Raw genomic sequence first — 17,173 nt, forward strand, 5'->3', positions numbered from 1 at the left:
CCAGAGCTGGGATTTCGAATACATCGCATTGAATCTCAGCTCTGCCATCCGGCTGGGCTGGGCGGCCACATGAACAACGTTTGGCGTTGTTCACCCAGGGAGGGAGCCGGATAGGGTCCTCATAACTGATGCAATTACGACCTCTGCTGGCTGATTGATGGCATCTGCACAAGTTGAAGGAATAATACGTTGATCAGGCTGTGCGTGACCGCATATGAACTCGCCTCTTGTAGATGCAGTTGGCTACTGCACACGTGTCGGAGGGGGCGTGTGTCAGTTCGCTCTCCTCAATCAGAGGTGGGGGTCAGCACCAGTAGAGAGGAAGCATAACGCAATCGGGTAAAAATTGGATGCACTAAATATCGGGAAAAAATACATTTAAAAATGGCTAGTTAGATCGTCCACCAGCTTATCTGTACATTTACATTTACAGCATTTAGCAGACGCTTTTATCCAAAGTGACTTACTGTGACAGTATACAGTCTAAGCAACTGAGTGTTAAGGGCCTGGCAATGGTGGAGTTTGAACAAGTCACTTTCTGATTACTAGTCCAGTACCTTAACTACTAGGCTACAACTGCCCTAATCTGTAGAGCAATTTTAGCGGTGGCTGTTAGAGGAATATAAACCTTACAACAGTAAAAGTCTGGCAAAACACAGCAGATGCTTTTATCCAATTATGACTGAATACAGTTGTCAGCAGTACAACAGTAGCAGCTTGCCAGTGATGGGACTTAAACCGGCAACATGCTGATTACTAATCTAGTGCCTTAACTGCTAAGCTGCCAAAGCCCATGTATAAAAAAAAAAGCAACTGCAAAATCATTTCTTGTGCGCTATTTATTTTGTGCATCATTATCCAGTTTGATTTTATGATTTTCTTTCATTTATGTCGTGCTCATATTTAGACCTGATTTCTTCATTTCTGCATTTGTAGCTTTTCGCAGTGACACCGTACCGGTGTTTATATTGCTCAAGTTTTTGGCATCTGTATAATCCCAAGTTCCAGCATATAGAGTCTTGGTAAGATGCCGCACCGTCAGACCAGCTTAGGTGTGCATCGGAATTTAACATACACGTTCCTTCCAGATCTTTACTTAGCTAGCATTTTATTATTATCATTATTATTAGTCGTGTCCAATTACCCAATCACATTTTGCTTCCTTTCTACTGCTGCTGACCTCCACTTGCTTTTGGCAGCTGTGCCAGTGTTATATTTCTTGAGATATATAACCGCCGCCAAAAACAAGCCACTACCAACTACACTTTTCTCACCAGCTGGGTTAGTTGAATTCCTCCTGAATCTGCGCCGTGAGAATGTGACAATGTACAGATCAAATGAGAGCTGCTTTTCATTTCATGAAAAAAAACATTGAGTTTGAGCATATAAGCTAAACGGAGCTCACGGGTCGAGCGTGGCGATGAGCTTGTGAATGTTAACTACAGACGGGTGATGAAGTTTAATCCATTAACACATCGATCGACTGTCCTGTGGATGAGGATGTTGTCATCCTGGAAGAGACCACTCCGGTCAGGATATCCTGGAGGAAGCCACTTCTACGTATCAGGATCTAGATAACATTTCATCATATTGAGCAGGTCATCTGTTGGAATAACTTTGTTTTTACAGCATTTGTGCTGGTAATGTTTATTTACTCATGTATTCATTTTTTCTTTTATTTTCTCAGTATTGTGGTTAGTATTTTTACCTAAAGCGTTTATGCCAAGTTCACACTAGACGATTTTTGCCCTGATTTTCACTCTCCGACTTGTTGGTGCTAGATTTGCCAGCTCTGGAGCAACCCGGTGTTCGCACAGCGATCGAAACTCGCTCTCAATTGCTATGTGTGAACTACTCGACAACTCGATCCGAGCGGCTCGCCGAGCACATCGAGCGATATCTAACATGTCAAATATCTGAATCTGAGTCTCCTAATTAGCAGTGAGTGCTATGTCGAACAGCCAATGAGAACGCAAGATACGGTGTGAGGGGAAATGCAGGTGGGTGTAAAAAGGTGGGACAGGGGCGTAATATAGTTTAAATCAGAATACATCAGCACACACACACGTTTTACAGTATTTCTGACCTGATCGTTCTCTACAAAACACCAACGGTACATTGCAAATAATATTTATTAACCTCCAACTCACTATAGCACCTACTTGATTTTACGCTGCACATCAGCGCACAAACTTTGATCGCTCGCTACTTGTTAACATGCTTTTTGGATGTGGTATCATTAAAGCTTTTATCACTTTCATTTGTTTTCGTGACAAAACGTAGTTTGGGAGACCAGAGGAGTTCGCCTGCGATTCCAGTTGGTGATAGATGGTGTAGTGTGTGACCCCCTATCACCGATCAGTTGTGTAGTGTGAAAGCCACACCGACTAGAAAGACTCCCGATCACAAGAGATCAAGTCGTTTAGTGTGAACCGTACAGCGACCTGACGACTTGGAAAGTCGTGTAGTGTGAACTTGGCAATAGTTTAAGGAGTAATTTTTGTGCTGTTTTTACTTTAAAGCATTAAATAATTGTACCTTCTAATGCAGTTTGGACACTCCTGGTCGAATTCCATGCTTGTCTGATTTAATAAACCAATTGTCGACATTTACAGCATTTTTAGCAGCACTTTTATACAAAGCAACTTTAAATTATGACCGAATACAAACCAATGACCCCTTGATTACTAGACCAGTCTTGTGAGCCACCACCACCTTTCACTCGTCTATTCAAAGCTACTGACAGATGTGACCAAATAAAATGCTAAACACTGTGGATCAGCAGTCAATCAACACTTTGTTTGCTTTGTATATGCTGTTAGGATGTGACTCAGCAGCCCACCAAACACTGAGAACACAACAGCATCAAGAAAACACAATTACATTTATAAAAAGGCCACTGGGGGCGCACTATAATTGTAGCTGTTCACATTGCAAAACTACATAAACCTGAGCAAAGCAAAGAGCTGCTGTACAGCCAAACAGCTACAGCAGAAAAATTAGCCTCTGTTCTAATTAAGTTAATTAACACTAGATCAGGGGTCAGTAACCTATGGCACGCATGCTACAGCTGGCACGTGAAGCATGTTTGCCTGGCACGCTGATTGGTAAGAGTAAAAAAATGTATTTCATGCTCAGGGCTGCGCCTTATTAATTGGATCTGTCCTTACACCCTATGCCATATACTCACTCCCGACACCTTGATTAACCTTATAGCATAAATTACCCCACCTTAACCGCCTCCGCCACCTCCACCTATGGCCAGTTAAGGTTGAGTAATTTATGCTAGTTAAGGTTAATCAAGGTATTGGGCTGTGTTAATTAACTGATTTATTGGTTTATGTCACATACGTACATAGCAACAGTTTGTGTTATATGACTGATGTATTCCATGGCACACTTAGTACTTCATCTTTAAAAAAAAATTTTTTTAATCGGCAAGGAGAACAAAAAAGGTTGCCTACCCCTGCACTAGATGAACATCAGATTCTCTCTGACCGCTTATCTTAGACCTTTCTATTCACCCAATGCTTCATTCTTTGCTCCTGCTTGTGTGTCAATGTCAACAACTAAAATAATGAAATGCACCCCTAGTGGCCTTGAGCATTTTAGTTCATGCTTTTTGGGTGCTCAGGTGGCTCAGAGGTAAAACACGCAAGCACACCAGAGCTGACATTTCGAACTTTTAGGCAGGTTGGGTGCCTACATGAACAACGATCGGCTTGTTGTTCATACAGGGTGGGAGCCGGAAGGGGACCTCATAACTGATGCAATTATGACCTCTGCTGGCTGATTGATGAGGAATAATGCTGATCAGGGTGTGTCTCTCCATGCACAAAGCTGATTCGCATATGAACTCGCCTCGTGCAGGTAAAAAGATGCAGTCGGCTACTGCACACGTGTCGGAGGGGGTGTGTGACAGTCTTGCTCTCCTCAATCAGGAGCAGGAGTAAGCTCCAGTAGAGAGGAAGCATGACTCAATTTGGTAAGAATTGGACGTGCTAAAAATTGGGAGAAAAAAGGGGAGAAAATATGCATAAATTATATATATATATATACTGTATATACTGATCAGCCATAACATCAAAACCACCTCCTTGTTTCTACAATCACTGTCCATTTTATCAGCTCCACTTACCATACAGCAGCACTTTGTAGTTCTACAATTACTGACTGTAGTCCATCTGTTTCTCTACATACCTTTTTTACCCTGCTTTCACCCTGTTCTTCAATGGTCAGGACCCCCACAGGACCACCACAGAGCAGGTATTATTTGGGTGGTGGATCATTCTCAGCACTGCATTGACACTGACATGGAGGTGGTGTGTTAGTGTGTGTTGTGCTGGTATGAGTGGATCAGACACAGCAGTGCTTCTGGAGTTTTTAAATACCGTCCACTCACTGTCCACTCTATTACACACTCCTACCTACAGTAGTTGGTCCACCTTGTAGATGTAAAGTCAGAGACGATCACTCATCTATTGCTGCTGTTTGAGTCATCTTCTAGACCTTCATCAGTGGTCACAGGACGCTGCCCACGGGGTGCTGTTGGCTGTTCATTAAATGTGCAGATGTTTCTTTACTTTGGGTGGAAAATTATTACCACTATGTAACAGAACATGGAGTTTGACTGCTGGTGTCCAATTTTTACCTTTTAACTGTTTTTAAATATATATAAAAATATATGACGCAAGTATATAGTTTTGGTCTCAAGTTTAAAATGTTAATTTTGAGATTTATTATTATTATTTTTATTTTTTTGATTCATTTACGTATCTGGAAACATTTTTCTTACTTTGTTTACTGGTTTATAACAATAATGTATTTAAACAAAATTGGGTTGTGAATATGTGAATATTTTTTCATTCATTCATTTATTCATTCATTCATTCAGTATCACTAACCTCCTACAGCTGAACTCACACACACACACACACAATCACACCCAAGGGCAATTTAGATCAGTCATGTCACCAACTGCACCACAGTGTCACCCGTGTAATTTTTAAAGCTTTACAAGAAAATGGCTTTTCATATAACACACTATAAAATATATAATGTACGTCAAATATATAATATGGTCAGAAGTATTTGGACACATGATCATGAGTGACCTCTGTGTGATCTTTTCAGCTATAATATATAATAAAACTATAATAATAACAATAAAAACTACATAATAGAAATCTAATAATAAGAATAATAATTCTTCTGAATAGGCTTCTCACAAAAATTGTAAGTATGTCTGAGGGAATTTGTGCCTATTTAGTTAAAAGATGACTGCGGGCACAGTCATGCTGAAAAGGTCACTCTATTTTAATACCAGCAAGCTCATGGTCAGGTGTCTAAATACTTTTGGCCATACAGTGTATTTCTGTCTGTCACTGATAAATATTAAACGGCTTTCTTCTTTATTGTTAAAATCAGCATTTTATATTAACATTGTACGTTATTATGTCTTACACAAATACAGAAATAAATGCTGTGTGATGTTTAAAGGGTCACCTGTGGTCAGCCGTGTGTGTGTGTGTGTGTGTTTATCTGTTTGTGGAAATTTACCAAATTTACGGTGATGTGACTAAAAAACATCTAAATAAAACAACTTTTATATCATAATAAAGCACAAATTCATTACAAATACATTTTAAATATACAGTGTATCACAAAAGTGAGTACACCCCTCACATTTCTGCAAATATTTCATTATATCTTTTCATGGGACAACACTATAGACATGAAACTTGGATATAACTTAGAGTAGTCAGTGTACAACTTGTATAGCAGTGTAGATTTACTGTCTTCTGAAAATAACTCAACACACAGCCATTAATGTCTAAATAGCTGGCAACATAAGTGAGTACACCCCACAGTAAACATGTCCAAATTGTGCCCAAAGTGTCAATATTTTGTGTGACCACCATTATTATCCAGCACTGCCTTAACCCTCCTGGGCATGGAATTCACCAGAGCTGCACAGGTTGCTACTGGAATCCTCTTCCACTCCTCCATGATGACATCACGGAGCTGGTGGATGTTAGACACCTTGAACTCCTCCACCTTCCACTTGAGGATGCGCCACAGGTGCTCAATTGGGTTTAGTCCATCACCTTTACCTTCAGCTTCCTCAGCAAGGCAGTTGTCATCTTGGAGGTTGTGTTTGGGGTCGTTATCCTGTTGGAAAACTGCCATGAGGCCCAGTTTTCGAAGGGAGGGGATCATGCTCTGTTTCAGAATGTCACAGTACATGTTGGAATTCATGTTTCCCTCAATGAACTGCAGCTCCACAGTGCCAGCAACACTCATGCAGCCCAAGACCATGATGCTACCACCACCATGCTTGACTGTAGGTAAGATACAGTTGTCTTGGTACTTCTCACCAGGGCGCCGCCACACATGCTGGACACCATCTGAGCCAAACAAGTTTATCTTGGTCTCGTCAGACCACAGGGCATTCCAGTAATCCATGTTCTTGGACTGCTTGTCTTCAGCAAACTGTTTGCGGGCTTTCTTGTGCGTCAGCTTCCTTCTGGGATGACGACCATGCAGACCGAGTTGATGCAGTGTGCGGCGTATGGTCTAAGCCCTGACAGGCTGACCTCCCATGTCTTCAACCTCTGCAGCAATGCTGGCAGCACTCATGTGTCTATTTTTTAAAGCCAACCTCTGGATATGACGCCGAACACGTAGACTCAACTTCTTTGGTCGACCCTGGCGAAGCCTGTTCCGAGTGGAACCTGTCCTGGAAAACCGCTGTATGACCTTGGCCACCATGCTGTAGCTCAGTTTCAGGGTGTTAGCAATCTTCTTATAGCCCAGGCCATCTTTGTGGAGAGCAACAATTCTATTTCTCACATCCTCAGAGAGTTCTTTGCCATGAGGTGCCATGTTGAATATCCAGTGGCCAGTATGAGAGAATTGTACCCAAAACACCAAATTTAACAGCCCTGCTCCCCATTTACACCTGGGACCTTGACACATGACACCAGGGAGGGACAACGACACATTTGGGCACAATTTGGACATGTTCACTGTGGGGTGTACTCACTTATGTTGCCAGCTATTTAGACATTAATGGCTGTGTGTTGAGTTATTTTCAGAAGACAGTAAATCTACACTGCTATACAAGCTGTACACTGACTACTCTAAGTTATATCCAAGTTTCATGTCTATAGTGTTGTCCCATGAAAAGATATAATAAAATATTTGCAGAAATGTGAGGGGTGTACTCACTTTTGTGATACACTGTATATGTGGATTACAATAACAGTGGTGCGTCCAGTTTTTACCCGATTGTGTTATGCTTCCTCTCTACTGGTGCTGACCCCCACGCAATTGAGGAGAGCGAGACTGACACACTCCCCCTTCGACACGTGCGCAGTAGCCGACTGCATCTTTTCACCTGCACGAGGCAAGTTCGTAAGGTTTATTATTATTATTATTATCAATAATATAATTAATTATTATTATTAATATTATCAATATTATTATTATTACCAATATTATTAATCATTATTATGATCAATATTATCAATATTATTATTATCAATATTATTATTAATTATTATTATCAATATTATTATCAATATTATTATTGATTGTTATTATCAATATTATTATTATTATCAATATTATTATTGATTGTTATTAATTATTACTTATTTATTATTATATTTGCTGGGTAACACAGGGGGTTTGCTGAGGAACTCAGGGTTGCAAAGCCTCAAGGTTTGAGATGAATAAAAAACAGTATTAAATTTAAGACATTGAATTAAGTGTGTGTGTGTGTGTGTGTGTGGCTGCGAAGTAGTAAAATGTGGTGTGACATTTAGCATTTCCGTTTGTGAGAGTCAGTGTGAGAAGGAAAAAAAAGTAGAAAGACAATATTAACTGTTTAATTACTTATTTGTACTCATAATAAAGCTTTAATATGAAATATTCGTGCAATATATTTACATGGGTAAATTATGCTAGCCTACTACTGCTGGGATCCAGGGTTCGAATCCCCAGCTGTGATATCGGCCGGTCGGGCATCTACAAACAGGCACAAATGTCTGAATAAACGTCTGGGGAGAACTGGAGGCTCAGCTGAGACCCACAATGAACTGGCGTCCTGTCCGGAGTGAGTTACTGCACTGTGTGCAGTGATTCTGAGGAAACCTGACCCACTGTGACCCTGGTCAGGATCAAAAATATATTTACAAAATATTCTGTCCTGAACGCACTCTGATTTTGGTTTATTTAACCTCAACTTTCCCTTTCACTGTATCCAAACAGCTCAGTGTTTGATCTGACCACAAAACTCATCTTCAAAATATTTTTCAGCATCCATGTGATACATGTGAGCAAACCTTGCTTAAGCTACACTATATGGTCTAAAGTATTTGGACACCTGACCATGAGCTTGTCCAACATCCCGTTTCCAAAACAAATGGTATTAAAACAGATTGACCTCTATGTGAGTGCCAGTAATCATTAATACACTCAGGGAGCACTTTATTAGAAACACCTATCATTGATCATTGTATAAGCTACACCTACAATAGAGATGAAATTGTTGGGTATACAATTACTGACTGTTACCAATCTGTCAGCCTCTTGTACCTCATTCATCAGTCAAAAGAACCCCCCCCCCACACACACACAATATTGATAATAACTAGCAGATATTATAGGGTGGATCATTCTCAGCCCTGCAGTAAAAATAATAGGATAAGAGTGTTAGAGTGTAGCAGGTGCAGCAGTGTTGTTTAGGATTTTTAAATACTGTTTACATGTACTTGTCTCTTTATTAGAAACACACACCCTGGTCGTACTAGAGCTGTCGGCTTACTTCAGCCTTTTATCAGTGGACACTTTCTGATCACATGACCCTGTGTGCTTTATATTCTGTCAGTAATTAAATACCAACCAAGTTCATTTCAATATTAACTGTAGCTTATAAATTAATGAATGAATGCACCAGACAAGCATACTTAATAAAGTGCTCGGTGTGTGTAGAATATATTTCAGGTGAGAACGAGGTGTTTCATTCATTCAGCCACAGAACAAGAAGTTGCAGAAATCACAGAAATCCCAAGACGTGTCATTTTTATTTTAGACATCATAAGATTAGCATCAGAGGCATCTGTCAGATCTTTATCTGTGAGGTTTGAGGTTACTCTCGATATGAGTGCAGCACGTCTTAATACGGTACCTGTACGGTTCCTGTACCCACCGCTACCCGTGCTGGGACTGTTCTGCTGCCGGATGAGCTTAATCCTGTTGAATCTTGGGTAAATTTTGGAGTTCCTTTTTTTTCTGATGGGGGTTTGGGTGGGTCTACATTTACATTATCGGCATTTAGCAGATGCTTTTATCCAAAGTGACTTAAACCACTGTGACAGTATGCTGTCTAAGTGATTGAGAGTTAAGGTCCTTGCTCAAGGGCCCAACAGTGGCAACCTGGCAGTGGTGGGGCTTGAACCAGCGACCTTTCGGTTACTAGTCCAGTACCTTAAGTGCTAGGCTATAACTACCATCTTCTGTTATGGAGGGGGTATTTCATTACTGCTGCAACAGCAAGCAGTGAGGAGTCCACCACTGACTGGTAAAAAGAAGATGCGATCTATTCACCTGTGTTGGAAGGGCGCGTGCTAGATTTACTGGCAGAATATAAAGCACACAGGGTCATGTGATCAGAAAGTGTCCACTGATAAAAGGCTGAAGAAAGCCGACAGCTCGAGTGCGAGCAGGGTGTGTGTTCCTTATAAGGATTCCAGTACATTTAAACAGTGTTCAAAAATCCCAACAACACTGTTGCACCTGCTACCACTATTACCATGTTAGTCTCACTGTAGTGCTGAGAATGATCAACCACCATATAATATTTGACTGATAAATGCGGTACAAGAGGGTGACAAAGTGTATGGAGCAACAGTCAGTAATTGTATACCCACAAATCTCATCTGTATTGTAGGTGTAGCTCATACATTTACATTTTAAGCATTTAGCAGATGCTTTTATCCACAGCGACTTACAGTACTGTGACTGTATACAGTCTAAGTCAGGGGTCATCAAACTACGGCCCGCGGGCCGTATACGGCCCGATGCTTTCATCTGACCGGCCCCTTTAACCACAGCAGCAATACATGTTGTCTGGCCCCTGTTCATCTTTAAACTCACAGTATTATAGTGGAAAAAAATAACAGAAAAAACAAAAATTGGCCACCTGGAGTCTCCGTAGATTATACGGCAGCGATCCAACGGGTGGCGCTCCAAGCATGGCGGGTTCGGCAAGAGGAGCGATTGTGCGTATCAATAGAGAGATGACTGACCGCAGCGACTGCACTGTGTTGCACAGCAGTTAAATGGAATTTTATTATGAAAATCGTTGTGTCCTGTGTTGATTTCATTCAAACTAATGCTCTTAACTACATGCAGATTCAGGAATTATTGTCCTGTTTGGACGCGAACAATTTTACTTGGTATACGACCTTTGTTTGGAATACGACTCGCGTGCTAGAACTTGTACAGGTCAAAATGAGTCACGACACCGCGCGCTACTCTTGTTTACCTCTCGCGAGACAAAGCCATGAGCGTTAACGGTGTGCCGTGTTGCTAGGCAACATGAGGGCGAACATAACATTCGCAAACTATTACACTATTTCTTGGACTAAACACCCGCGTAATGATCAGGATTACTGTTTATATTAATCTGGACATTTCCATGTATAGTACATGACTTAAAATAGTGTTCAACCAAGTTTGTACGCATTCTTTTCAGTGGCGTATTAATATGGAATGATGTGAGGTGGTGACAGGTGCGCTTATATCGGTGATTTTACAACGGTTATAACGCGGCTCAGCCAATCACATTTTAGGACCGGAACTATCCGTTTTATAAATTATTTTATACAACCACATCAACGTATAATATGCCAATAACAATAGGATTTTTTTTCATGGGAACGGATTAATCATTTTCTCTTTATTTCTTATGGGAAGAATTCGTTTGGTATACGTCCTGTTTGGTATGAATCCAAGGATCTGGAACGGATTAAGGACGTATACCGAGGTACCACTGTACTTTATCGAAGTTTAAACACCTTAAATCTCCAACCAGATTCAGACTCACTCATCAACACTTATTACCTATTATGACTGGCAGTAACAAATATGGAACCTGATGCTGACTGTCTCGTCAGGCAAAAGCAGACTCACAGTTCACACTGATTTTTGGGGAAACACTGTATGAGTTGGGATAATGGAAAGGATTAAAATAAATAAAATGTCTGCATTATCATTATGAAGTAAAATTATACTACAGTTATACACAGCAGACAATACATCCAGTATACATAGTAAATAGCTTTTTTTGGGGTGTGTTTACTATTTCATCTGCGGTCCGGCCCCCCGAAACACTGAAGAACAGTAATCCGGTCCTTAAGTTAAAAAGTTTGAGGACCCCTGGTCTAAGTGATCGAGAGTTAAGGTGCCTTGCTCAAGGGCCCAACTGTGGCAACCTGGCAGTGGCGGGGCTTAAACCAGCAACCTTTCGGATACTAGTCCAGTACCTTGGCCACTAGGCTACAACTGCCCTATATACGTATACTGTGATCAATGAAAGTATGTACCTGATAGGTGTTCCTAATAAAGTGCTCGGTGAGTGTATGTGCCACTGAAACGAAGATAAAGTCGATTAAAACAAGATAATACGAGTCTAGAATAAAAGACAGGCCTGGTTTTACTACGTCGAGCTCATAACAACCATAATGTATTTTATTCGTGAGCGTGCGGCGCAGTTGGAGTGATGGCTCGGTTTACCGTGTTTATCAAAAAACACAGTGAAACAGGAAGCGTGTGGCTTCTCTCTCTCAGTAGAAAAAGTCCCTTTACTACGACAGAAACTGAGAGCAGACAGGATGAGAGGTGAATATTTTCTACTCCATTTATCTGCGGTTTAGACGTCGCATGATTCCCTTTTGACTCAGTTATACAGCTAAAAGTATGTACCCCCCCCCCCCCCTCCAGTCAGTCAGATTAAATAAATAAAACGCTTTCACCCCCAGTCCAGTTCTGATTTTACCCTATTGGAACACCTTTGGGATGAACTGGAACACCGATTGAGAGCCAGGCCAGGTTTCTGACATTCGGTGCCTTTTGTGTTCCCAGTACTGATCACTGTATTTATTAAGTACATTTTAAACAATACAATTTCTAAACATCTTATAAACACTTTCAAATACTAAACACAATGCCCCCCCCCCCCAAAAAAAAAGTTAGATAGCAGAGGTTTTCCCATGATCCCCAGTGTTGTACATTCTGATTTAGTGATGGATATATGAGGTATAATCATGAAAAGATCTCAGTCTTTCAATACTGTCTAACAGCTTTGATTAGGTCCCTCTAAACCTTGGATGTTTTTTTCTTTGTGAGTTTGATTTTATTGCTGATTATGAGGGTTTTTCACACGTCCCTCAAGTTGCTGTCCACCCTGTTATCTCTTACTACTGTCTCTAAAAATAAAGAACTGTTTTACATACTGACATCATTTCCTGGAGCTCACATGATCTTTTTGGAGGGAAAACAACTGTGGAAGATGAGCGGCTTATTAAACTCTTCATTTTAATGTTGTTTTATCTACATTTGATCCTAAAGGTCTTATATGGTCAACCATAACATGCCCACCCTGTTATGGGATATATGAGAAAAAGCAATACGATTTGATCATTTTAAAAATTATCACACTAAAAAGCTGATAATTCTTTGTCTGAATTCACTTTTATGCTAGCATGGTTTTGCTCACTCGCTAGCTAATGGCTAATTTTATGTCAGAATTAGCCTAAATCACACCAGCCACTGCCTGAGAAAGACCAGGAGGATTATAAAGGACTCCACCCACCCGAGCCACTGCCTGTTTTTACAGCAGGAGGTACAGGAGCATCAGGACCAGAACCAGCCGGTTCCCGAAACAGCTTCTTCCCCCGAGCCATCAGACTGCTGAACAGCAATGGACAAGCACACCACTCATAATCTATACAGTGATCTCCCCCACCATACACCCCCCCATACAACCCATTCTGCACTCTGCACTTTACCATGTGAAATTCATATCAACTGTACATCTCTGACTTATTATTCTTATTTATCTTATATATTATACTCATTCACTTTTCATAACTTTGTACATCTGCACATAAAGAGTCCTGTATTATATCTGTATATATTGAACAAATGGTGCTAGTTTTTATGTAAGTTAATGTGTATGTTTTTGTAATTATTGTGTATTGCAACTGTGAGGGACTGAGCACCTAAGCATTTCACTCACCTTTCACACCTGTGTTAATGTGACGTGACAATAAAGTGATTTGATTTAGATTTTTTTTTATTTGATTTTGATAAAACATTTTGATAATGTTCCTATAACAGATAACACGCATCCCAAGTCTCCCGGAAGTTCCGGGAGTCTCCCGCATATACATAGCGGCTCCCTGATGCCCGCAAGTCCGATAAAATCTCCCGGAATCTAGAACAAGCGTCCAAACACACACACACAGACTTTTTTCCCGATCGCGTATTAAATCCGGTATCTGATATACAATTTAGCGCACTGTGTAGGGAACATGTTTAATATACTGTCTAGTGTCTAGGGAACATGAATTCATATCTAAAATACTATCTAGTATGCACTATGTAGGTAACATGAATCCGTTATCTGATATACAACTTAGCGCACTATGTAGGGAACATAAATCCGTTAAATTAATGTGGTTGTGACGCGAACAGTTAGCTAAGTAGCTCAGTAAGCAGCTTCTAAAAGTTCTGTTATCACCCATATCCTTTGATGTGTGCGAGAGCTTTTTAACCTTTTTAAAAAACATTTTAAAAAAGGGGGCGTGGTCCGGGGTACCTCCCGGAAATGAGTTTTTGCAACTTGGGCTGTCTGAGATAAACACCCGCCATCCCACCCCAACCTTATGCCTTCTGCCAACCCACCAGCCCAGGGTGTTCCTTATTTCCAGTTCTAAAGGTTGGCAACCCTAGTCAGAATGTCCACCCTGTTACGACCTAATACACAACAGGCTGGACCGTCAGTGTATATGAGGTGCATGTGTAATTGAGCTTGGCCAATATTAGTTTGGAAAAGTATAACACGACCTTTTTATAATAAAACATGAAAAACAAATTAAAACAGTGTTTCATTTTCAAAAAGTTTTAAGGTCCTAAATGCACCCAATCCCAGGAATGACCCTAATGCTTTTTCTGAGCAAAATCGTATTAAAAGCTTTCATAGAAGAGCGGAGGCTGTTATAGATAGAGTGACAGTAGGGAGCTACTTGCACCTTGCTAATGCACCTGTCCAAATACTTTTGGTCACGTAGTGTGTGTTAAATAACTTTCAACTTAAAAACATTCAATTTATACACTATATGGACAAAAGTATTTGGACACCTGACCTGACCTGTTGGGCGTCCCATTTAAAAAACAAATGCTTTTCAGTTAGAACCATAGCCTTCTCACAAGACTTTAAAGTGTGTCTGTGGGAATTTGTGCCCATTTAGCTGAAAGATGACAGTATTTGTATGGCTGGGCACTGATGTTGATGTTCCGGTCATGCTGGAACAGGAAAGGACCTTCCCTAAACTGTTGCTGCAAATTTTGAATGCATATCATTTTCTTCATATAATTGATTTATTACACCTGTTATCAACTGTTCTGGCTGAAACACATGAATTCAGTAATTAGACGGGGCGTCCCAATACTTCTGTGCATACAGTGTATGATTGATAGAAAGGCTTTCCACCTGATTTTGTTGTGTATCTGTGGGAATTTGTGCACAACCAGCCCGCCAAGCATCTGTGAGGTCAGGCAAGACTTTGAAGTATGTCTGTGGGAATTTGTGCCCATTCAGTTAAAATATGACAGCATTTATATGGCTGAGCACTGATGTTGATGTTCCAGTTCATTCCAGAGCTCTTATAGTCTTTATAGATCTCGCTTTGTGCACGGGGGTACAGTCATGCTGGAACAGGGGGGTCCTTCCCTAAACTGTTGCTGTCAAATTTTGGAAGCATTCCAAATTCCATCATTTCCTATATATAATTAATTTATTACACCAGTTATCAAGCGTTCTGGCTGAAACATATGAATTCAGTAATTAGACAGGGCGTCCCAATACTTCTGTGCATACAGTGTATGATTGATAGAAAGGCTTTCCACCTGATTTTGTTGTGTATCTGTGGGAATTTGTGCACAACCAGCCCGACAAGCATCTGTGAGGTCAGGCATCAATGCTGGATGAGAAGGTTTGGTTCACATGAATGTTCAGTGCAGGATTGTGGTCAGGATGCCACTGAAGTTCCTGGACACCAAACCTGTTGGAGCTCAATTTGTGCACAGGGGCAGTCATGCCGGCACAGGAAACGGTCTTCTCTAAACTGTTGCTACAGAGTTGGAAGCATATTATTTATTTCATGCCAGCGGTTAGATTTGTTTCATACAGCTGTTAGTATTTTGTGTGACAAACGCTTGAATCCAATAATTAGGAGGGGTGTCCACATTCTTTTAGACACATGACGTACCGGTCCATCAGTAACAGAGGTTCTGAAGCCTCCTGGTGGTTTCAGTCCAGAACTGCAATACAAGATCATAATTCACTAGCAGATTCATTTGGTATGACAGTCGTGGCTCAGTGGTTAGGGTACTGGACTATATTAATCAAAAGGTCGCTGGTTCAAGCCCCACTACTACCAGGTTTCCACTGTTGGGCCCTTGAGCAAGGCCCTTAACCCTCAATTACTCAAACTGCTTTGGATAAAAGTGTCTGCTAAATGCCACAAATGTACATAAAAAACCATAATAATAAAAAAATTAAATTCGTTTAAAGGACAGAAGGGAACTGGTAACACTGGTCCCAGTGACATTTAAACGGGGATAAAACACTTCAAATGGTTTAGTTTTTGTTCCTGCAACCTACCCCAGATAGCATACGGATGTGGGCCACTCCTGGCTGAGATATGGCATTGCTGGCCCACTGTCGGGACTGGCAAACTGCATGTGAGCCAAAGGTGGCCCTCATATTGAAAACACACATTTGGCCCACAAGTTCCAAAACACATCTGGTCCACTTCTGGTAGAGATATGGCAGTGTTACCTACACGTGTGCCATAAGTGGCCAACATATAAAAAAACTCATATGGCCCACAAGTTCCAAAACACATCTGGTCCACTTCTGGTAGAGATATGGCAGTGTTACCTACACGTGTGCCATAAGTGGCCAACATATAAAAAAACTCATATGGCCCACAAGTTCCAAAACACATCTGGTCCACTTCTGGTAGAGATATGGCAGTGTTACCTACACGTGTGCCATAAGTGGCCCACATATAAAAAACTCATATGGCCCACAAGTTCCAAAACAGATGTACAAACCCTGTAAACCAACATAAATCAAAATAAAATCATTCAACGGAATCGAAGGAGTGTGCATTTAAGCCAAGCTTCAAAAGAAATTCTTAAATAATCCGCACCAACATATAAAACATGCTTTATTTACGTATATATACAGTGTATCACAAAAGTGAGTACACCCCTCACATTTCTGCAAATATTTTATTATATCTTTTCATGGGACAACACCATAGACATGAAACTTGGATATAACTTAGAGTAGTCAGTGTACAACTTGTATAGCAGTGTAGATTTACTGTCTTCTGAAAATAACTCAACACACAGCCATTAATGTCTAAATAGCTGCAACATAAGTGAGTACACCCCACAGTGAACATGTCCAAATTGTGCCCAAAGTGTCAATATTTTGTGTGACCACCATTATTATCCAGCACTGCCTTAACCCTTCTGGGCATGGAATTCACCAGAGCTGCACAGGTTGCTACTGGAATCCTCTTCCACTCCATGATGACATCACAGAGCTGGTGGATGTTAGACACCTTGAACTCCTCCACCTTCCACTTGAGGATGCGCCACAGGTGCTCAATTGGGTTTAGTCCATCACCTTTACCTTCAGCTTCCTCAGCAAGGCAGTTGTCATCTTGGAGGTTGTGTTTGGGGTCGTTATCCTGTTGGAAAACTGCCATGAGGCCCAGTTTTCGAAGGGAGGGGATCATGCTCTGTTTCAGAATGTCACAGTACATGTTGGAATTCATGTTTCCCTCAATGAACTGCAGCTCCCCAG

This window comes from Trichomycterus rosablanca, chromosome 2 (genome assembly GCF_030014385.1).
Source record: "Trichomycterus rosablanca isolate fTriRos1 chromosome 2, fTriRos1.hap1, whole genome shotgun sequence".
Lineage (NCBI taxonomy): Eukaryota > Metazoa > Chordata > Actinopteri > Siluriformes > Trichomycteridae > Trichomycterus > Trichomycterus rosablanca.